The sequence below is a fragment of the Mus musculus genome, chromosome 9, assembly GCF_000001635.26.
Source record: "Mus musculus strain C57BL/6J chromosome 9, GRCm38.p6 C57BL/6J".
In the NCBI taxonomy this organism is placed as follows: Eukaryota; Metazoa; Chordata; class Mammalia; order Rodentia; family Muridae; genus Mus; species Mus musculus.
Genome location: NC_000075.6, coordinates 91,505,507 through 91,528,733, shown reverse-complemented (window position 1 = coordinate 91,528,733; position 23,227 = coordinate 91,505,507). Strand labels below are relative to the sequence as shown.

The 23,227-nt window shown below is 37.0% G+C and overlaps 1 long non-coding RNA gene across 12 annotated transcripts in view; it reads right to left on the bottom strand.

Moving 5' to 3' along the window:
- Positions 1-23,227, bottom strand: part of Gm29478 — a 202,414-nt gene that overhangs the window by 77,173 nt on the left and 102,014 nt on the right. The gene's annotated exons all lie outside the window — the stretch shown is intronic.

The following is a 23,227-nucleotide window of genomic DNA, read 5'->3' as shown; positions in this document are numbered from 1 at the left end:
ATTTAAATGTGTATTTATTACCAAAAATTAAGTACACATTACCATGAACTTTGTGACAGGAGAGATAACAGTTGTACCAATGGGCTCAGCTATAGTGCTACTTAACAATTGCCCCAGATGCTGCAAGAGTTCTTTGTCGGTGCTTTTTATATAAGCAAAATAAATGTACGTGCACTGACTACTCAAGCTACACTGCTAACGCATACATATTTACCACATTGCCTAACTCTGTGCTTACCAGCAGTTCTTTACAAAGATGAAAAGACCTTTTAAGGCTATTAGTGGAAACGTAAAATGCAAATAAGAATAAAACTTTATTAATGCTGGTGTTACTATGAACAATAAAGACAAATGATTCTGAAATGGCTTTTTTAACTCCTTAGAAATGCACATAAATATAACCACCTGCATTAAACATAACGTGTTTACAGATAAAGTTGGGCCTGAGAAATTTTATGGAACCACATAGCAGAAATATTAGACTAGAGTCATCCTATTGGTTTCCATAATTTCTAAGTATTATTGTGGTACAGATTTTTCCTAGAAATATCACTAAGCATTACCATAACTTCAAAGTTTCAAAAACAAATGAAGCAAGTTTTTTTTAATTCTTTGTAGTGATAAGATCAGCATCAAATTCCTTTGAGAAACTGAAAACAAATTCTCATGAGAAGATTTGTATGTTAGCATATCTGGTTGTTGTAAAAATTAATATTTAATGCTTAATATTTGGTTATTTTTACAAGTATTTAATAGTATGATTAATTACATTTTTATGTTTGAAAACTCACATTGATCGCTAGATTAATATCTAGGCAAGTTTTTAGAAGTAGTTGGGGCTCACTCAGGTCTTTTCTTCCAGAGGAACTCAGACTCTGACAAACCATTCTGGAGAGAAATATATAAAGTAGCTGGGTTCTCCTATAAACAGAGTGCTCAGTTTCAAAATAGTCAGTTTGTATCTATTATATATTACAATAAAGCCCCTTCCTCATTAATTTTGCTGAAGTCTCCAGATGGGAAACAAAATATTAATTTTGTTCAGCCTTAGGCATTGTTGACTGTTAAGGTGCTCACTAAATCACTGACCTTATTCACATTAATATTAGATTTCTACTATAAAAATTTAGGACCCTTGGGTATAGGGTTCAGTTTGTCATAAGTATAATTAATTGTTTTTAAAAATGATTAATTTGTCAAAATGGCAAAAAAGAAAATATTGGGCAGATGAGGCTCTCAAGCAAGCTAGCCTACCTTAAAGTCATGGTAATACTCATGAAATTATGCAAATTAATTGACTCTTTCAATGTTGCATAAAATGCTGCTTCTAGTACAGTGCATGGAACATTAGGCTGTTCATCCAGCAAAAAAAAAAAAAAAAAAAAAAAAAAAAAGAGGAAGAAGAAAGTTTCATTTCAGAGGCTGGGGTCTTTATAAGCCAGGCCTTGTAAAGACCCAGCTACACTCTATTTTCTACAAAACAGTTGGCTTTCAACCGTTACACAAGGAACTTGTGCTGTTTATTACAATTTTCCTCAAGCAATTGTCAAGAAAGAAAAAAGCTATGTCTTGTGAGTTTTCCCTTCTTTTAACACAAAACAAAGGGAAGAAAGAAAAAAACCCACTGGAGATGCTTTCACCATTGAAACATGAGAAAGGAATGTGATATTTATTATAAAATTATTTAGCAACACAAGCTTTTACAAAGACACAATCATCTAAGCAAGACAGAAAATGATACTGTTATGGTTTTCAATGATGTTCCCATGATGATTTAGTAGAGTTACTAAGCTTTAAAAATAAATAACAAGAACAAAATAAAAATCAATAACCTTAGAATAGGATCCTGTTCAAAGTAAATCAAAAGTTAATTTTCAAAAATTAAATTAAGAAAAACATATATTAATAAAAATTGTAGTTTCATAAATGCACTTATTTTAAATTACTTCTAACATACAAGTGCTATAACACAGAAATAGTAAAAATTAAAATTCAAAAACTAACAAAATTTTCCCTGTATAGTTCTCAGACTTCTCTTATGGAAATGACAGAATCTCCCATGTTAGATTGAAGCTTGCATCAAAGAACGGGTATCCTCCAGTTTGCTTCTGTGTCTCCATTAGACAAATGAACTCTTGTAATCAATTATTATGGTTTGAGGTAACAATTCCAGACTGGGACTATCAGACATGTATTAATTTTCTCTCTCCGCCATGTCTAATACTATATTAATAAACAGTGTGGTGTCTCCCTCAGAGTTATATGGGTTGACTTTTCTCAATTTTATACTAGTTTCAAAGTGACCCCTTGATTATGAAGTTAGAATATTTGATCTTTCCCTTGAGAACATTTTATCTCAATGTGTATATAAAATTGAATACCTGGGCATGGAGATACACACTTTGAATCCCAGGCAGAAGCAAAAGGATCTCTGTGAGTTCTGGGCCAGCCAATGCTACATAACCAACCAAGGAAGCAGAGTGATGACAAATGGCCCTGTAGGTAGAAGGGTGTTCCCCCCCCCCAGAGTTTCATGCTTTGCTATGCTTTTAATATGTTTCTACAAACATTACACCTGTTTTATGTTCGATGAGAAACTGAGGACATAATCAAGTAGGCACTGGTGCTAACACCCAATCTGTTTTTAAAGAGAAAAATCAAATTTAAATAGTTAACTTTTAACCTCAATTTTATTAAATCAAGAGTTTGATTTTTATTTTCTGGCTTTGGAGACGGGATCTCACACAGTAAATAAGACAGTCTTCAAACTCATCTATAACCCAAGATGGCCCCTAACTCATTGCAATCTGCCCTAGCACAAAAATATTTTAAAATCATTTTGTTAATTCTTTGAGAATCTTAAATGCATCCATTGTATTTTGATTCTGTTCACCTGCCAACTCCTCCCTCTGACTCCTTGCTGGTACCTCCCGCACAGTCTTTCCCGCCCCTTCCCGACTTCATGTACACTTTTCTTTTTCTATACCCTACCCAGTCCAATTTGAGCATCTGATATTCTAAAATAACGCAGTTTATTTCATTTTGTTTTGTATTTTGAGACAGGATCCTCCTACATATACCCTGGCTGGCTTGGTATTCATTATGTGTTGCATGTTCGTTTTAACTTAGAGCAATCCTCCTGCCTCCGCTTCATTAGGGGTATTAAAAGGTTATATATACCATCACACAAGCTGTTTAAATTTCACAGTTCCACGGCTGTAACACTGTCAATTGTAAAACCAATAACAATTTTGATTTCCTGAAACATTTGCTACAAGTAATATAAACCAAGTGTATGCTGTGCTTTTGTACCCAAATCTTATTTATTTAGATACAGGTGTTAAATTTTGCTCTCCACTAACACAATTAAAAGAGAGGCTTATGGTTTTATTGATATCATTCTAATTATCAATATAATCAATATTACCAATCCTCTTTTATTTATTTTAAACATATACTAACAGAGTTTTTTTTAACCTGACCCTGTTCATGAAAACCAGCACTGCATTTATATCTAAGTAACTCTTAATGAGGATTGCTTAAATAAAAGAAAAAAAAAATAAGTCAATTTCTACCTACACAAATGGAAATTCACCCAGCTTTTTAATTTTAATTTTTTTCAAATCAAGCCATGGCCATATACATATACAAACAAATTCTTGTCTCAAAGATTCTATAATAGAAATAATTCCCCAGTGACCCAACATTCTGCTCTGTGTGCATACCAGTTTGTGAAAATTGGAGAATGATAAAAACAGCATCCTTAAACTAATTAAGAGCTATCAATATTAGTTCACATCTATTCAGATGATCCCTGTTTGTTTTAAAGACACATATATAACACTTGTTAACTTTTTGTTATTTCTATATAGACAATGAGGATATGCACAATTTAGATATACTAATTTGTTGTAGCAACTCATATATACACATATATATGAGTTGCTGCAACTATATATATATATATATATACAGTTACATGCTGGAAAGACAGCTCAGTGGTTAAGAACCAGGACTACTCTTGCAGAGGACCTATGTCCAATTCCCAGCGCTCACATCATCATACAGCTCACAAGTACTTGTAACTTCAGCTGCCGAAGACCCGGCACCCCCTTCTGGCCTCCATAGTCATTGCATTTATGTGTTCAAACTCGTGAAAAATCAGAAGCATAATCAGATAATTAAAAATTAAATCTTAAAACTCCAGCTCCACACATCCATTTTGCCTGAGGTGGTTTTAGCCCCAAATAGGAGGTCACAGCTAATTGGTTAGACAGACCCTAGGCAAATTATGCTATGCTAATTTCCCTGAGTTCTGAGTTCTGTGTCGATTCTGCTTTTAGTGTACAATTTTAAAGTGTTACTTGCAAATATCTAAAAACAGGGGGCTTAAACAGTGGATAGAGCTTGGGGACACTTATAGAACAATAGGAGGGTCCCCCATCTCCCACCTCTGAAGGTTGCATATTTCCATTCATTCTGCTGGCCCTTGGGGCTTCACTCCCACCCACCCCCATACCTAATCAGGTTCCTCCTTTCCTCTCCCCCTCCCCCTGCCCTCTCTGGCCCAGTTCCTTCCCTCCCTCTGCCCTCTGGTTTCTTCTCCCTCCCAAGTGGGACTGAAGCATGAGGGGACCCCCTAGAATGTACAAGAAACCTGGGAGGTGAGAGAATCTCAAGACTCAAAGGGAGGGACCGGAGATGAAATGCCCAACAGTAGGGACAGGAAACTTTGTAGAATCCACCTCCAGTAGAAAGACGGGGCATTAAGTGGAGAGATGGGGTTGCCATCCCACAGTCAAAAACTGACTCAGAATTGTACCTGTCTAAAAGAACTGCAGGGACAAAAATGGAGAGAAAAAACTGAGGGAAAGGAGATCCAGTGACTGGCCCAAATTGGGATCCAGCTCAAGGGGAGGCTCCAAGGCCTGACACTATTACTGATGCTATGGTGTGCTTACAAACAGGAGCCTAGCATGGTTGCCTTCCAAGAGGCCCAACAAGCAGCTGATTGTGACAGATGCAGATACTTACACCCAACCAATGGATTAAAGTTGGGGGTGGGGCTTGTGATTGAGTTAGAGATAAGCTAGAAGAAGTTGGGGAGGAGGGTGACCCCATAGGAAAACCAGAAGTCGCAACTTACCTGGACCCCCAGGATCTCTCAGACACTGAGACACCAAACAGGCATCATACACCAGTTGATATGAGTCCCCAGACACATATACATCAGAGGACTGCCAGGTCTGGGTTCAGTGAGAGAAGATGCACCTAACCCTAGAGAGACTTGGGGCTTCAGAGAGTGGGGAGGTCTGGTGGGGTTGGGTAGGATAGAGACATCCTCTTGGAGATGGAAGAGGACTGTGGATGAGGAACTGTCAGAGGGTGGACCAGGAGGGGGATAATGACTAGACTGTAAAATAAGATTTAAGATAATTTTTAAAATATATTTTTAAGAAAGAAGAAAAAGAATAGGATAAAGGATTACAACCCCGAAGGGAATAGGAACTCCACAGGAAGACCAACAAAACCAACTAACCTGGACCCTTACGACTCTCAGAGACTGAACCACCAACTACAGAGCATACACAGGCTGGACGCAGGCCTCCCCGCAGATGTGCAACTTGCTCTCTTGTGCTTCCTGAAAAACTGGAACAGGGAATACCCCAAAAGCTGTTACCTGTGTGTGGCATAGGTTCTTCTAGCTGGGCTACCTTGTGGGCCTCAGTGGGAGAGGATGTGCCTAGTCTCTCAGAGATTTGATGTGCAGGGTGGGACGATACCCAGTAGGGCTCCCACCCACTCAGAGGAGATGGAGCGGATGGATGGGGGAAAGACTGTGGGAGGGAGTGACCAGGAGGGGGCCAGTGAGTGGGATGTAAAGTGGTTACATTAAATAAATAAATAAATAAATAAATAAATAAATAAATAAATGGAATGGGTGACTTATTTAGCAATATTTATGAATTGGCCTCCTGATTCCCTGAGTATCAGGGTATCGGCTTATTACTAATCCTGAAGGTTCATCATCCCAAGCTCTATTTAAGAAGTCGATCCTTCTTAGAAGGTGAAACAAAATACCCACGGAAGGATTTACAGAGACAAAGTTCGGAGCTGAGACTGAAGTAAGGACCATCCAGAGACTGCCCCACCCGGGGACCCATCCCATAAACAACCACCAAACCCAGACACTATTTCATATGCCAACAAGATTTTGCTGACAGGACCCTGATATAGCTGTCTCCTGTGAGGCTATGCCAGTGCCTGGCAAATACAGAAGTGGATCCTCACAGTCATCTATTGGATAGAGCACAGGGCCCCCAATGAAGGAGCTAGAGAAAGCACCCAACGAGCTGAAGGGGTCTGCAACCCTATAGGTGGAACAACAATATGAACTACCAGTATCCCCAGAGCTCCCTGGGACTAAACCACCTATCAAAGAAAACACATGGTGGGACATCTGTCTCTAGCTGCATATGTGATAGAGGATGGCCTAGTTGGCCATCAATGGGAGGAGAGGCCCTTGGTCTTGCGAAGATTCTATGCTCCAGTATAGGAGAACGCCAGGGCTAGGAAGCAGGAATGGGTGGGTTGGGGAGCATAGGGAGGGGGAGGGGATAGTGGATTTTTAGAGAGGAAACTAGGAAAGGGGAGAACATTTGAAATGTAAATGATGAAAATATCTAATAAAATAATAAAATAAAATTTAAAAAAAAGAAGAAGTCATCTTTCACATACATACAAGTGATTCCTAGCGCCATGGACCAGACTGCACACACAATCTCACAACTCCTTAACTGTTCAATTGCCAGTTGTACAAATGTGCTAAGAGATGCAGATATGGAAATATAATATCAATTTTTATTTTCTGACGCATTTGCTATGAGCAGTATAAGCCAAGTGGCCATGCTGTGCTCCCTCCGAACACAGTTTTCATGCCCTCATTCTTCCTAGCCTCAATCATGGCTGATTGGTGGTTTCCTAGACAATAGACTGCTTAAGGTAAGGGATTAAAATTGAGATAAATTAATCAGAAACTAACAAAGGTGCAAAAAAAAAAAAGCTGAATGCATTTTATGTGGTCACATTTATTTCATGCTTTCGAGGAAAAGCATATAGCATATGCCTAGCTATAAAAGTCCACCCTTTTCGTCAGTGATTGCCACATTCAATTTGTCATTGGACTGAAACTTCACAACCATCTTACAAAGTACCAGTACTCGCCTTTATCTTATTTGGGGAAAGCAGGCCACAGAGTTGGAGGGGCTCAGTCACACTTGTACAAAGAACAGAGAGTGTGCTGTCCCAGAGCTCCTTGTCCTGAGTTTGTTATCTTACCACTGCCCCTCACTAATTCAAATTGACTTTTCACCAGGGAGATTCCCTGACCACCATCACTGCCCCAAGCACCACAAGGCATGATGTGGTACTGTCCTGGTGATCTTAGGTTTCCAGAGTACAGCAACCTGTGCTTCTTTTCACACAGCAGATACTGCATCGTCTGGCATACAGTAGTGGTTAGGAAATGTTTGAACAAAAAAATATCTAAAAGAAAGGCCAGGATGCATATACCAGTCTCACTATCAATGTTTCCTCTCAATACTCCAAAACATTTATTTTGGGTGAGCTAAATTGCTTTTTTAAGGATCCCAGAACCTATATATACAACATACATTTGCCCAAACTGAAATTATCAATATGCTCCACATCTATAAAGTCTTCAAAAAGGACAGTAGGAATCAATCAATTTATGCCCTAGAAACTCTCACACCAGAAAGCCCAGGTTTGTTTCAGAAGCTGTGCTATGGATTAACAATCCACACAAAAAAATAAAAAAGGACCAAACAACACATACTCAACAACTTCATTTGCATTACAAGTAGGTAGCCTGCCATGGTATTTTGCTACCCCACTGACACGTTGCCAGGGAACAACAGAAAAATAAAACCTGTGTGTCTACTCACAGGTGAGGAGCAGAGCTTGAATAAAACGAAGCTGCTATTCAATCTGTTATTCAGCTCACCACATAAACACACACTGGCTCTCTTCCCTAGCCAGGAGAAGAAGGATGACAGGGGCAGCCACCTGCCAACTGGAGGTCCTCAGCATGGAAGGACCCAGAGGTTCTGTGCATGCTGAACAGAATGTTGAAAAAGAGCAAAGAAAAGGAGATAGTGGCGTTGAGAAGAACTTCTATACCCAGACAGAGAAAGGGCATTGTAAATGTAACAACAGCAGCACCTCAGATGAGCATGTGGGGATAGGAGGCAGCAATCTCACAAAACAGCCTTAGCTAGCCAGGAGACATCATGGTGACCCATTAAAGCAAACACATTTTTTAAAAAATTCAACAAACATTTATTTAATTGTGTAATCTAGGTCTGATTCAAAGTCAGTTGTCATGGTTCTTGGCTTCTTGGCTGATTTTGTTTGGTCCCTGTTTTTGTTTGCATCCAGAAAAAAAAAAAAAAAAAAAAAAAAAAAAAAAAAAAAGGAAATCTTAACTAATAAATAAGCCAGGCTGAGTGCAAATGAGCTATCCGTGTTTATTCTCCTGGTAAGGAAGAGAATCAAGAAACCTAAAGCAAGAGTATATCTAACCCTGAAGTCCTCCGGTGTAGTCTGTACTGTACCCTGTTGTCATGGTCCACTGTCATCAATAATGCCATTCTTCTGCTAACTGTCCCCTTGCCAAGTCCTGAATCAGACAGGCCACACAGAGTTGTATGGTTTTACCCAGGCCCACTTTGCTCGCTCTCTAGTGACCTGAGGAATTTTTGGGGGGCCCTCCCTGCTCACACCAACTCTTTTCTTCATGATAATGTTACTTATTCGAAAATAAGTATATACCCCAGTAGAAAACCCTACACTGCCCTGTGAGCATGTGATCGCCATCACTTCATGTGGCTTTTTTTTTTTAAACTCAGCTGTTCACCCAGTGAATCTGAAGCCACAGGGAGCCTGGATTTCACTGAGAATCCATCTTTTCTCATTGTCCATAATGAGGAGTGACTTCCATTGCTACACAGTGGCATCACCAAGCTCATTAGAAGTTCAGAATCTCAACTTTCTAAATGTACTGAAGTAGTTCTGTGTTCTCAGGTGTAGGGCATTTGTATACATAGCGTGGCAAAAAAAAAAAAAAAAAAACCAAAAACAAAAACAACAAAAAAAAACCTGTGTAAACTTCAAGCCATTAGAAAGACAGCATTTGAGGATCTTTGGAGACAAAAAAGCTTGATGATAACAGTTCCCAGAGGGAAAGCTGGGGCCCTGCACTGACAAAGGTACAGAAGGAGGGAGCAGACGGCATGTTTCAGCCATTGTTCTAATTAGATCCCTACAATTCAGCATTCTCACTTAGTACCTAAAGAAAGCGGCATGCTGGGTCTGAAATCTCATCTATGAAATGGCTAGTGGCTGTGTTGACAGGTGAGAGAATTCTACACCGGTTTCAAGATCCTGGGATAAGACTTTATCATAAATGTTCTTTCAGGGAGACACAAGATTCCTGTAGATTCTAAAATCAGACGTGGTTCTAGGAGAATGGTGTACCTCACAAGCCTATAAATTAGATATAATGACATTTTCCCAGGCCAGTGATACTTCTAAGGCCTACCTACAGATATAATTTCATCATTAATGTGAGATAAAAATTTTTTTCAATAAGAAATATGCATGAAAAAGAGTTGGTAACTTGGGCATAAACTAGAATACATAGCCAAAGTAGAAGCTTCTTAAGTATTTTTAAATTCAGTGTGCAAAGATGACATTAATGAGGAAGTAATAATATTTCTATATAGAATATAATATCTACTAAAAATGTAATGCCTACTGTACAATTCGAATTAAGAACATAAAAATTATAACTCACAAAGCCTGGTATTGTTACATAACGTTCAACTAGCTGTCTGGTTCTGCTATCCGTTAATATACTTTCAAACATATTCATCACAATTGTGTGCATCTGTATCAAACCACTGCAATTTAATCCCCAACACATCTCTCCTGACATTTCTACAGCTTAGCTGGCGAGATGCAGACAGAGAAAGAAAGGGTTCTAGTGGTAAACAGCCATGGCTCATCTTACAATTTGTAAGTCCATGCTGTCAGCAAATGGGAGAAGAGAAAACTCCTATTAAAGCAAAACTAGGTTTTATCACAGACTTCATCCAAACCACAAAAGACTGGATAATAGTGAGGACATAAATGTATTTTTGAGCTGTAATCTCTCCACGTGTAGCTGAAGCCTGATACAGCAGTCTGGTCCGTAACAAAAGCTATGATGCCTAGACACTGGCTGCAGCATTTACAAAAGCATCTTCCATGACAGACAGAATAGAGAACCAAGATAGAAAAAGATTAAGACAGCGAAGAGGACTTTCTTTTTAAGTACTCGTACTTTAGAAAGAGTAGAATTTATGTAAAGCCCAACTTAGTCAATTCTTAAAAAAAAAATTCTGAAGAGTGTGATTTCTTTGGGGGTTGAGGGGAGAACAGTAATTAAAGTAATTAATATGCTGAACATGCGTGTAAAGCTCCATGACACAATAACTAGTAGATTCTGTGCTTTAAAGGGACCAGCACAGTCCCAAAATCTTTAAATATTCACTTATTCATGTGATACTTATACTAAACCTGTGAGACATGCATTACCAAAACAGTGACCCCTTTTTATCTATGAGTAAAGAGAGAGACAGCCATGTTAATCAACCCAAAGTCACCAAAGAGCAGGAAAGTGATCCACCACTTGAGCCAAGAACATCTGACTTCAGAGGTAGATTTAACCCTGCAGGTGCTGCATTGGTGTGCCAGTAAAACAACAAAACAACAAAAACCTTAGTGATCTTTTTTTCTCACGGTATTTCTAAATGCTAGGGTGGTATGATAGAAGGTTTATTTCTCTGAAATCTTTAGCAGAATCAAGTCTCATTGTTTCAAATACTAACCAATTTTTCTGGTTGGATTCCCTAGGTCTCTCTGTATATTCTCATTAACTTGCTCAAATGTATACATCCACATTCCTTATGTCCACATTTCTAGCCCATCACACACACACACACACACACACACACACACACACACACACATATATATATATATATATATATATATGATGCACACACCACATACATATATATAAGATGTATAGATGTATATATGATGTGTATATATATATATACACACACATATATATGTATATATACATATATGTGTGTGTATATATATACATGATGCACACACCACATACACATATATAAGATGATGTATATATGATGTACATATATATATATATATATATATATATACTCAAAATAAACTTTAAAAGCACATATTTTTATGACTAGCACCAGACAATTAAATATATACTTAACATTTGTTTAAGCTCTATAACATTTTCTTCAACAGTGAAAACTGTTTACTACATTTTCTGTTAACCCAGTTCAAGTCCATGATTATGACTGTCTGCAAGAAGAGATCCAGCAAAAGTAATATCAGTGTTTCATTTACACGAGAAATGACAGTGATCAAAGTAGATAAACCAGAGAGTATAGTAAGGATGGGATTGGGAATAATTTACACCTCTATCTAAAATCCGCTTCAATTGCCCCTGGTTTAAAGGATGTTCACAACCAAGTCAGAATGCTTAATGACACATTATTATAACCAAAGATGAAGACAATTGTGAGATCACACCCCCCCCCAAAAAAAGATCTCTCTGTGTCTCTTTCTCTGGCTCTATCCTTTTCTCCCTTTCTCCTTCCCCATCTACATCTCATGATGTAGCTCTGACTGGTCTAGATCCCACTATGTAGACTAGGCTAACTTTGAACTCCCAGAGATTCATTTACCTCTGCCTCCTGAGTGCTTGGATTCAAAGGCCTGTGCCTACAAGCCAATTCTCACCACATTTTTATTTTTGTACTGCAAGTTAAGGACATAAGACATCCAAGGAGCTAAAGAGATCTGCAACCCTATAGGTGCAACAACATTATGAACTAACCAGTACCCAGGAGCTCACGTCTCTAGCTGCATATGTATCAAAAGATGGCCTGGTCGGCCATCACTGGAAAGAGAGGCCCATTGGACACCCAAACTTTATATGCCCCAGTACAGGGGAATGCCAGGGCCAAAAAGTGGGAATGGGTGGGTAGGGGAGTGGGGGGGGGAGGGCATGGGGGACTTTTGGGATAGCATTGGAAATGTAATTGAGGAAAATACGTAATAATAATAAAAAAAAGACAAGGATACAGCTGCAGCCATTGCTTTGATGGTGTTTCAACCACAAATTTTTTGATAGTCAAAGGCAGCTATCAGAAAGCACTTAGATTGTATACAGTAGGTAATGGTTAGTTATCCCCTTATTAATTGTAAATGTTTCATAAATCTAAGTAAACTTTACTGTTCTCTGTCATAACTCACATCTTAGTAAGCATATATCAGAAAAGTAACTTTCAAGATATGTGCCAAAGCTTTGGACTAATTTAGATGGTTTTCTTAACACGTGACTTGATGTTCTTTCCAAGACATGGGAAGGTGGCCACAAATATTTATTCTAAGCTGTGCCTGGTCACACAAGTATGGGAGGAAGTTGGAAAACACTGGGTACAGACTTATTTCAACTTAAATTCTCTTTATGTGACCAACACTCAACTCTAAACATCAACACCATCTTAGCTCCTGGAACTACCGTGATGTATATTAAGAAGTCAAGATAACAAATATTTTGAATTCTGTTTTTACTGAAACTCTTGAACTAGCTGAATCTCTGGGGTTCTACATTAGCACAAATAATAAAATTTTGCCATTTTCAACCACTTAAAACATTGTTTGAACAAAAAAATATAAATACTAATGAATGTTTTTATTTGTTTATGCTACTAAATTCAAATTCAAATACATCAAATAATTGTTATTAGAATCAGAATGTATATACACCAAAACGTATATACACACCGAAATGTTTCATTAATGGCCCATGAGGAGGGGGAACACTTACATAAAGTAAAATCAAAGGAATTACTTTTAGATCTGTATTTTGTCCAAATAACAGTACATAATCTTTTAAACTTCTTTCGTCTCATGTCCACTTCTATAGACTCATAAATTTTGACTAATTTACTCCTAAGTATAAAGTAGTATATAGTTTCACATTTGCAAAAAATTAATTTTTCTTATGGAAAAATACTATTTTTTTAAAGTAGAAGTTTATGTTAGATCAAAAATTCATACTACTTTTCAACTGTGTGTGTGTTTCACACATATAAAGTATAATTGATATTATTATGATAAACCTGTTATTAAACTCAAAAAGTATGAAAATTTTTATTGATGTGTAGACATGAAATAATGGGATTTTGACTTAATTGAGCCTGTTTTCCATGCAAGCTTTTTAATTTTTTCGGAATGTATAGAAAAATGATATTTGTGAAGTTAATATTATAAAAGTAGCAGCAACATGGTCAGCACATCAAAGATATGAATTTGTTTTGTGCTTTATAAAGTACCTGCACATAAAGGTGCAGTGTTATAAATCAGACCCTCCTGTGCACACAAGCAAAACTCATGAGACATTATCTTTCATTCTGACCTAATGCCTTTGGGTTTCTGAACAGTCATTTTTAGTCTGCAAGGAGGAAGCAGGACCTTGGGTTGAGATATGACATCCAAATAAGATGTGAGTGTTCCATTTAGAACAGAGAGTCGTCTCTGTTAGTTTAAATGTCCTGGTTTGTAGAACTATATACATTGCATCTTCCTTCTGTGAGGCCCACCAGGGCACCCATGAAAAGAAGATGTATCTCAGTAGGGTTTTCCTTGTAAAATATTTAAATGAAAAATTGAGCATTTTAAGGCTTTTACAATCATTCTTTTTCATCATGCAATAAAATATTCATACAATGCAAAAACACTGCAGTTGTAACAGCATTTTAAGTTTAAAAATAACCAATACAATAGCAATCCTGAAGAATGTAATGCAATCAGATAAAGGAAATATCAAGAGAAAAAGGGAAATTATATTTTTAATCTCCTAGAATTTAATATTTAACAAAAGTACCCTTCACTTTTATTTCAAATAAAAGCCTTTTTATTAGAGAGATGGAGACAAATTTAGTAGGCATAGCACGCATCCCTTGCTTGTTTTATAGGTTCGCAATCTTGTAAAGTGGCATTATGACTTTATTATTCTATTGCTTTAACTTATTATGTGGCTAAGTCCGCAAACCCAGAAAGACTCTTCCATTAACTACTTAGGAAGTAATTTGGATTACTTATTGAATTGGGGCTAGAACATTTCATTATAAGAAGAGCTGGTGAGGATAACTCTATTAAAAGCTGAAAGAAGTATCAAAAAAAAAAAAACACTTAGAAGTTTTTTAGAGAAAGTATTTTTTTATACCTCCTATTGATTGCCTTTGTGATATAGAAAAGGAGTAGATTAGACTTGTTTTCAAAAAGTATGCTGTAAGTAAATTAAATGTAAAATATATATCGTGTGTCCAAATGAAAACAACATCATAAAACAACATAATGTATGCGTTTGTGGCCGGTATAATCAAAACCTGAAGGCATTTTTGTCTCCATATGGGAGGAGGTACCTGTGGTTAAAGATGTTGGCATAAGGTTAAACTAGGTCCACAGATCACTACATAGTTCAAAGAAGTTTGCTTTCACTTCCTTTAAAAAAAATTGCTGGCACTATTTTCATAAAATAAATTAAGTAAAGATCATATGCTGTTACAACGTAAATCAGCAGTTGTGTATGACCATAAGCCTTTTCAAAAACACTCATATTCTTTAACTTAATTATGCATGTGCAAAGGTCTGTCCTTATTACTCAAGTACTATGTATTTTATCAGTTATTAGGAAGTTTGCAATTTTTACTAAAGATAAAATTTCTAATATATAAGAGTATGTTCCTTAATGTTTCTTCAGTAAAAACAAACAAAATCATGACTTTTGACATACATTAGGCAGTTGCCTTTGATGTCACCCAACTTTGTTTTTAAATTAACTGTTAGAACCCTGCAGGAAACAGTCCCATTGGGCATGCAGGGGTTAATCTAAGAGTCAGTGGCTAGAGGAATATGTGTCAGCAGGGGGCATCAGATCTGAGAATCCTCTTATCACCTCCCTGTTGGTGATCTACCTATACCTACCTTGCCCTGTACTTAAGTCATCGTGCTGCTGGCTGCCCTCTTGACTCTGGCATCCAGAGTTCCTGACCCTGTTTTAGCAACCTGGCTTTGCTCAGTTGTAAGCCTGACTTTGACCTAACCATCTGATTCTAATGCTCTGTTTTTTTGTCTTGCTTCTTGTTTGCTGTGTCTGCACAATCCTGAGTCTTAATCTATTTCCTACAACCAGATCTGAGTTGAATTCTGTTTGATGTTTTGGCACATTCTTGTCTGAGACTAGATCCTAGCCAAATTATCTACCAAAGAAGGAAAGATCACAGCCTACTCCCTTCACATATTTAGATTCCTTTAGTCTGTCCAAGTTTCTAGATTGTTAAGCTACCTGTTAATCATATACCTTCATAGGTAATGCATTGTCTGAGGTTATAAACATTTAATCAACAAACTCAAGATATCAAGAACTAAGTCTTAAAGAAAACCTTGTTTCCTTTACCTACAAAGCCTAATAAAATCCTCAGACTTTTCAAGGCCTCTTTTATTTATACTTTCTTTATCTTGAATTATAAAACTGTAAAAGGCATAGGAAAAGACAAGGTAGAAAAGCTGTCCATAAAATATAAAAAAAAAACAGAAATAATAAAGCTTCACACTGTCAAATCCTTTTGGAAATACAGTCTGAGATAAAGGTACCAAACAAGGAAATTTTTACTAAAGCTGAAAAAAATTCCAGTGTTCATCCAAAACTTGTTAACTTCCTGACTACTACACATTAGACTAAATTTGCTATCTATTATAAACTAAAAGTACTTGTACTTCTTCATGCACATAATGGAAAGATGTTCACCTATGGTTAAGCAACTGGGTTGATTACCTTTGTATAAACTTAATCATAAAAAGAAAAATGAGAGAGTAGTCATACATGTATTTTACTTATTCAGTACCTCAAAGAATAAAATGACGTACATTTGTAAACTCTACATTGGCTCATAAAGTGAATTAACAAACATTACTTATTCAAACACTTTCTGTACAATATTTTGTAAATAATAATAATCTAAAGGAACTGACAAAGTTCAAAACAATCCGTTTATGAGTAATAGGAATTATTTTACACTTCTTTGATAAACTGTAGTTTTAAAAGCCCATTACTTCCAAGCTGGGTGTTCTGACAGTCATACTGGACCACTGCACATACTTGCCTGGGAAATCAACCACAGAAGATAACCATGATATAAAAAAGCTGAAAAACTAGAATTGCTTTCAGAACCACTCTGGAGTACACACTACATATTTGTTTGCTAGCTAAGGAAGGAAGGAAATTCTGCAAAACAATTGATATCTTCCTCCATTCTGACAAAATGGTGTTCTGAGCCTCAACTAAGAAATGTCAGTGAGTGTCACTAGGTGTCAGGCCCAGACCCCAACCCTGGTATAAAAATCAAATTATATCTCACCTCTTTCTTCCCATTAATTTCTTATTGAAAGCATGAACATCTCAAAATCCTGAAAAGTGTTACCTAAGAGTCTTCCCTAAAAGCAATAAATCATCACATGTTAGTAACAACTTAAGAGAAAATGTACTGAAATGTCTCCCCTGGGACATGGGAGCCTTCAGCAGCAGTAAGATGCTTAATGGATTCTCTCTTTTCACCTTCTCCGTTATTTCTAGGAGCTGAACAACAGTAAATGCTCAATGTATTTTTTTATTATTATTATTCATACTTAATCCTAAATGGAATTTTTATGTCCAAGGCAAGATGAACAGAGGGGGTCAATAATGCAAACTTACAAACAAAACTAAGTTCTCCAGAGAGGAACCATTTCATCTCTTTCTTGCTCTCCCATCAGCTGACTTCCTGGCCTATATCTCCTACAGAAGTCTGTGGGATCCACTAAAAGGCCCCAAACTCCATGTCCAGTCTAAATCTATTCCAAGTTCTAGGTTCCCAGAACCAAACTGACTTCAAAATACAATTCTGAATGTGGTAGAAGATGTGGTACAGAGAGGACAATCTACACTCAGAAATGTTCTAGCTCAGCTGGTGTCTGCAAGGCTGATAAGGTTATTGTGGGTAGCAGGCAGAAGTCCCTGCAATAATCCTTTGATAGACAGTCATTGAGAACATGTGTCCCTATTCCTTGGAGAACTGCTTCATAGCTTGGTTGTAGAGGAGTTCTCTCTACCACAAACATTCTCAGACTCATCAGCACATCAGAAGAGTGCTTTTGTTCTCTTCTGCATGACTGCTGTCTCCATATTTTCGAGTTTTACTGAAAAATGTAATGGTTGATGATGTAAATGCTTCAAACAGGGAGGATCAAACTGGACCAACTATTTATTTAGTATCATGTACCTAAAGAAGCTTCAGATCTCTTTTTCTCTTCCTCTTCTCCCTCTTGAACTCATATGTGAGGAAGCACTCCTGAAGTTCCATTTAGGGAAAAACAATAAACACTAGGACTTGGAATTCTTTGTAACCTGAGATGGTCAGATGATCTCAGCTGTTTCTGGGGACAGCAAGATGTCTCTTGGCATTTTCTACTTTCAACCAGCCTGCCTTGGAAAATGTAGCTACCTGGGGGCAGTTCGCTCACTCCAAGAGGCAGAAAGTCTTTGTTTCTTTTAAGGCATGGCTGTTTTTAAGTCATCACTTTTTTTTTAACCCAAAGAATTCTTTCCCTGTTCCAACCGCACTAGGTCCTTTCCCCCACTGTTATCAATAAAATGTGGAGATGAATACAAATTACCGTCTGCCTAGTAACCCCCGTGAAACATACTGGAAGACAGAGAAAAATCAACTCTTTAGGATACTAACCAGTGAAAACCCAAGTAGTAAGAAGAATTTCAGGCCAACAACACTAAAATTTTAATTAAGCCATTTCCTTATAGTTTAAGGTTTTTGTTTGTTTGGAGGCTTTTGTTTTGTTTTGTTTTGTATTGGTTTTTTGTTTGCTTGCTTGCTTGCTTGCTTGCTTGATGTGGCAGGTGGTAGTGTACTGCATTAAGAAAGAAAAGACTATTTTTTTTTCATGATATTTCGACTGTTTTATCTTTTTCTTACAAAAAACTGGTATAATGTCGGGGGAAATGTTACCAAAAAAATCAGCTTTTTTACTGTTGTTAGACCACAATTTTAATTTTTTTTTGTACTATCTTGGTATATAGTTCAATTGTAACTCTATATATTAATGTATATAGCTAGGGATTTGGCTTCCTCAATACATTTCCACTGCCCTATGCCTCCATGTTAATAGAATTGTGTAGTTACAGCCTATGCACATTCGCTTCAGGGACTTTCCCTAATTTATTTATTATTTAATTTAAATCAATCTCTTATCACTAACAACCAATATGTTTAAGAAGCATGACATCTTTGGTGGATAAAAACTTAATCGCATATGTACAGCAATATAGGTAAACAATATTATTGATGCAGTGGTGTGCTTTCCCGACATGTAGAAGACAATTTGTGATTGTGTATTCTGCCACGTGGCTTAGAAGCTGCAGGTTAAGCAAATTACCTTAGGGAATTTCTTCTCAATTCTGCCCATCACATAAGTGAATTATCCAGTCTGAGTCTTTTGGTGAAGGCTGCATTTTTTTTTCCTCCAGCTACCTTCCCCCTTAGCAGCCTAAAGGGAGCCATCACAGCAGCAGCACCTTCCATAGTCTGCCGCATCCCAGCTTGAACACACTAAACCCAAGTCCTTTGAAATCTTTAAAGCCAATCATACGTAAGACATATTCTATAGAGCAGGGCTAGCTGGCTACACTTCAGCACCAAACAATATTTCCAGCTTTCTGATATACATGTGTCACCTCTTTGTGACAAATAGCTGGTATTAATTAGGCACTAGACTTGGTGAGATTGCTGTTATTAACGGAGAGAAGATGGGTTGGATTTAATTGTGTGTGACTTCAAAGTCAAGTGACTGATATTTCAAGCATCATTTAAAATGTTTGCTATTGAAGTCATTGTATTCACATAAAGACTGTCTAAAAATATAAAGGAGACTGATGAGAAAGAGCCGAGTGCATTCGTACATCTATCTCATGAAGTATATTTGATGTCATTTTACTAGTATTTTCAGCTGGCTTATGTAATATTTATTTGTTTTGGTGCATAAAATTCTTGCTCATAATGGACTTGAAAGTTCTCAAAATTAACACTCAGCAAAAAAAATAAATAATTTGTTTACAGTGGTAACTGCTCTTAAAAAGACAAGTTTATAATTTATTTCAAATATATTTTTGATGGAAATAGAAAACATACTAACTGATTCTGGTTACTTTATTATACATACCACACACCTATAAAAATAATTAAGAATATCAAAATAACTAATAGCCCTTTACACTTTTAAATACAATTTTATTCCAGACAGAGAAAGCAATTTTGTAACATGAAGACTAAACTGAAATCTGATTATTAGAACGATTTAATGATGAGTAGCTTCTGCTATATTTATAACAAAAAAAAGGCTGAAATATTGCCTTACTCAAGATAGTTCAATACATGTAATTAGTAGTAAAAAAAATCACAATAGCAATTAAGAGATTTATTTACTGAAGAGTTAACATAAAATACACAAGACAATTACATGAAAATTTGCTTAATTGAAATGTAATATATTGTAACAAAATATCCTTTGGATATTGTTATAAGAATAGAAACATAACCAGCCATTGGTGACATATGCTCCTAATCCAGCACTATGGAGGCAGACCCAGGTGGATCTCAGAGTTCAAGGCCAGCCTGGCCTATAGAGCTAGCTCAGGGACAGCCAGCTAGACATTACAAGAAATGTAAAACAGACTAGAAACACAATCCATGATAGCCAAAGCTAATGCCAACTAACATACCACTACATGCTTTAATATGGAGTCGTCAAGAAAAGATATCCACATGACAAACAACATGAAGTCATTGTACCTGAATTTTATTTTTTCACTTTTCTCATTCGTGGTCACATAGAGTCATAAAAATTTTGTCAAAAGGTTATGCTTGAGTCAGAGAAAAGGGTGGAATAGGAATAAATACTGCTTGTCTGTGAATTCAAGAACCCGAAGGAAACATTGATCCATAACTTCAAAGAGAGATGAAGAATGTGGCAAGACAAGAGAGGATCCCAGTGAACAAAGGCCTGGGAGAGAGCACATAAAGTATGGAAGCATCGAATGCTGGGTTTATGAAGGGACAGACTTTTACCTGAAGCACTGGCGTAGGGTGGGCATACATTCCCTCTACCTCCACTCTGGGTCTATAATCAAAAGAAGAAAAGACGAGAAGAGAAAAGAAAAGAAACTCTCAAGAAGAAAACTGACAAAGCAAAATTTTAAGAAACAAAGAAAGAAGTGACTTCTGCGAAACTACCCAACTCCACTGGCCAACATCCCTACACACAACACTGGGAAGGGAGGAACCAAGACCTGAAGAAACTCTGCAGCTCAAATCTATGCCTGCAAGAGAAGAAAATTACACAACCTTTCTCCAAGATGCCAAAGGCTCCCCGCATTTCACATGCACAACAAACACACATACACACAGCAAACACACATACATGCACACAGAGAGAGAGAGAGAGAGAGAGAGAGAGAGAGAGAGATATGCATGTAAAGAGGGGTAAGAACCCCAGAACCATGTCAACACCCTGGAAGAGATCTCTAACTGAAATTCAATGGAACAAGCTTACTCAAACCAAGACATAGGATCTTAATGCATTGGTCTCCTGCACACTTGTAAACAGAGAATATCCAGTGCCATAGATAAATACAAGAGGAACAAACTACATCAGAACCTCTGACATGGAAACTACGTGTGGGGAAAGCATGCTAGACTGGAAAATAGGCACTTAGCAGGTTGGAATTCTCTGAAGAAACATGCCATGCTGTTGACCGGGAAACTACCAGCCAATGAATGACCCTACACATACATTGGACTCCACAGGTAACAAGTTTGGACTCCACTGAGATACATATATTGATGAATCTAATCAAACAGGTTAAAACCAGAAGCAGGCAGGCGGCTCTCATACCAGCAGAGTTCAATCAGTTAATCAACTCAGAGAGGAGAGTGATAGTGTGTGATATAAATTATTTTACTTTATTTTTGTTTTAGTTAAAATTGATTTTACTAAATTTTCACCCTTGTATAAATACTTAATGTTTTAAGTTTTTATTGCTTGATTACATTTGATAACCATTCTGTTTCTATACTTATTCTGCTGTGGTCTCTCTACTATTTCAATTACCAATAACCTATAATTTTCTCCTCTCATTTCTACCTCATTTCTCTTTCCTCTATCCTCTTAAGCCCTCTATATCTTCATAATGATAATTTTCTGTCTCTTCGTTAATCTTGAGGTGTGCTCATAACAATATCCCAATACCCACACTCTGTTTCCTTTTCCCTTCTCTTCTGTCTCTGATGCTCGTATATAAATTCCCAGTCATACTGAATTCATTCTCAATCTGTACCCACTTTAGTAGCTAGTATCCCAGTATATATATATATATATATATATATATATATATGCCACACTTGTTCCTTTATTCTCTAGAAGGTTTTAGAGATGAAGAGGCAATTGTTTTTAATGGTTATCACTACATTTTCAAGGTAGGTTTATCCATAAGTTGATGTTGCTTCTGCACTAACAAAACACTATCAGAGTGGTACTGTACATCATTCACAGTACCCTAAGCACATGAGCACAAGGTTTGGCTACTTAGCTATACTCTATACAAAGAGAAAGAATACCACAACCTAATGCAGTCTCGTCCCATGTAAGCATTATAAAGAATTCCACTGGGGAAAAAAAATGATGTTTTTTTAAAAATCAACCATTGTTGGTCCCAGATGTGCTAGGCCCAGTACACAAAAGCAAGAAACATTAAAATCAAAACAACATGAAACACAATTCCTCAAAAATTATTATCTCAACACTAATGGACTAGAAGAAGAGTGAATTACATGAAAGAATTCAAAAGAGTAATTATAACAGTGTTGAACATAAAGAAGACACAAAAGGATATTTGAATGGATTTTTAAAAGAATAAAAATCAACTGGAATAAATAATGAAATTCATACAAAATATGAAAAGGGAAGTAAATGAGGAGATAGAAGTACTTTTAAATTAACTGAAATTTTGGAAGTGAAAAGATGAAAAATGTTTTGTTTTGTTTTGTTTTTTAATCTATCAAAGTCTTCACCAAGAGAATAGATCAAGTCATGGACTGTTGTGGAACAATTTCCTCTGGGGTAAAACATCCCATCCTGCAGGAAGCTGGTCAAAACTCAGGAAGTAAACAACTTAGCAGCTTCAGAAAGTTCTTGGAAATTGACCATATAGACTCAGGACCTTCATATCTTCAAACTTACATGCACAATAAGGACTGCTGAGCAACATCAACCATTGCAGCTTCTTAGAAGAGACAGATTCCAGCCAAGCTGCCTTGAAGGGGCTCAGTCAACTAAGCTAGCTCATATAGACACTCTCTAACCTATTGAGCTTCTTCCAGTTCTTCAGTGAGTTCTGAGTTTCCAACTTCCATGAGCTGTCACAAATGCTGAGATGAGCTTCTGGCAATGCAGTGGTCTTTGAGTCATTTCTGCTTCTTCAAGTAACCCTTCACCCATACTCTTTGCCATATTGATTCACCAAGTTGGACTTTGATAGAATTTAGTTTTGTCTGTCATTGGTCTCCTTTCTGGAATGAGTGGATATTTGTACATCTCCCCAGGAATAGAGTTCACAGCTTGAGCGGAACGTCAGAACTTTAAAAAACTAGGTAAGTAGATTAGAACATCAAGACAACAATCAAAAACATGAACAAAATCTTGAGATCTCTGAACATTGTGATGGCTCCAACTTCAATATCAACTTTACTAGACTTAGAATCACCAGAGAAACACAATTTTGTGGGTCTATGAGGTGTTTCGTGAATGAGGGTGGGACCATCCCGTGGGCCGGGGTCTGAGAATGAAGAAAAAGAAGAAAACATCTGACCACTACTATTCATCTCACTCTGCTTCCAAATATTACCATCTCGTTACCATAACCAGCCCCCTGCTCCACAGGCGTCTC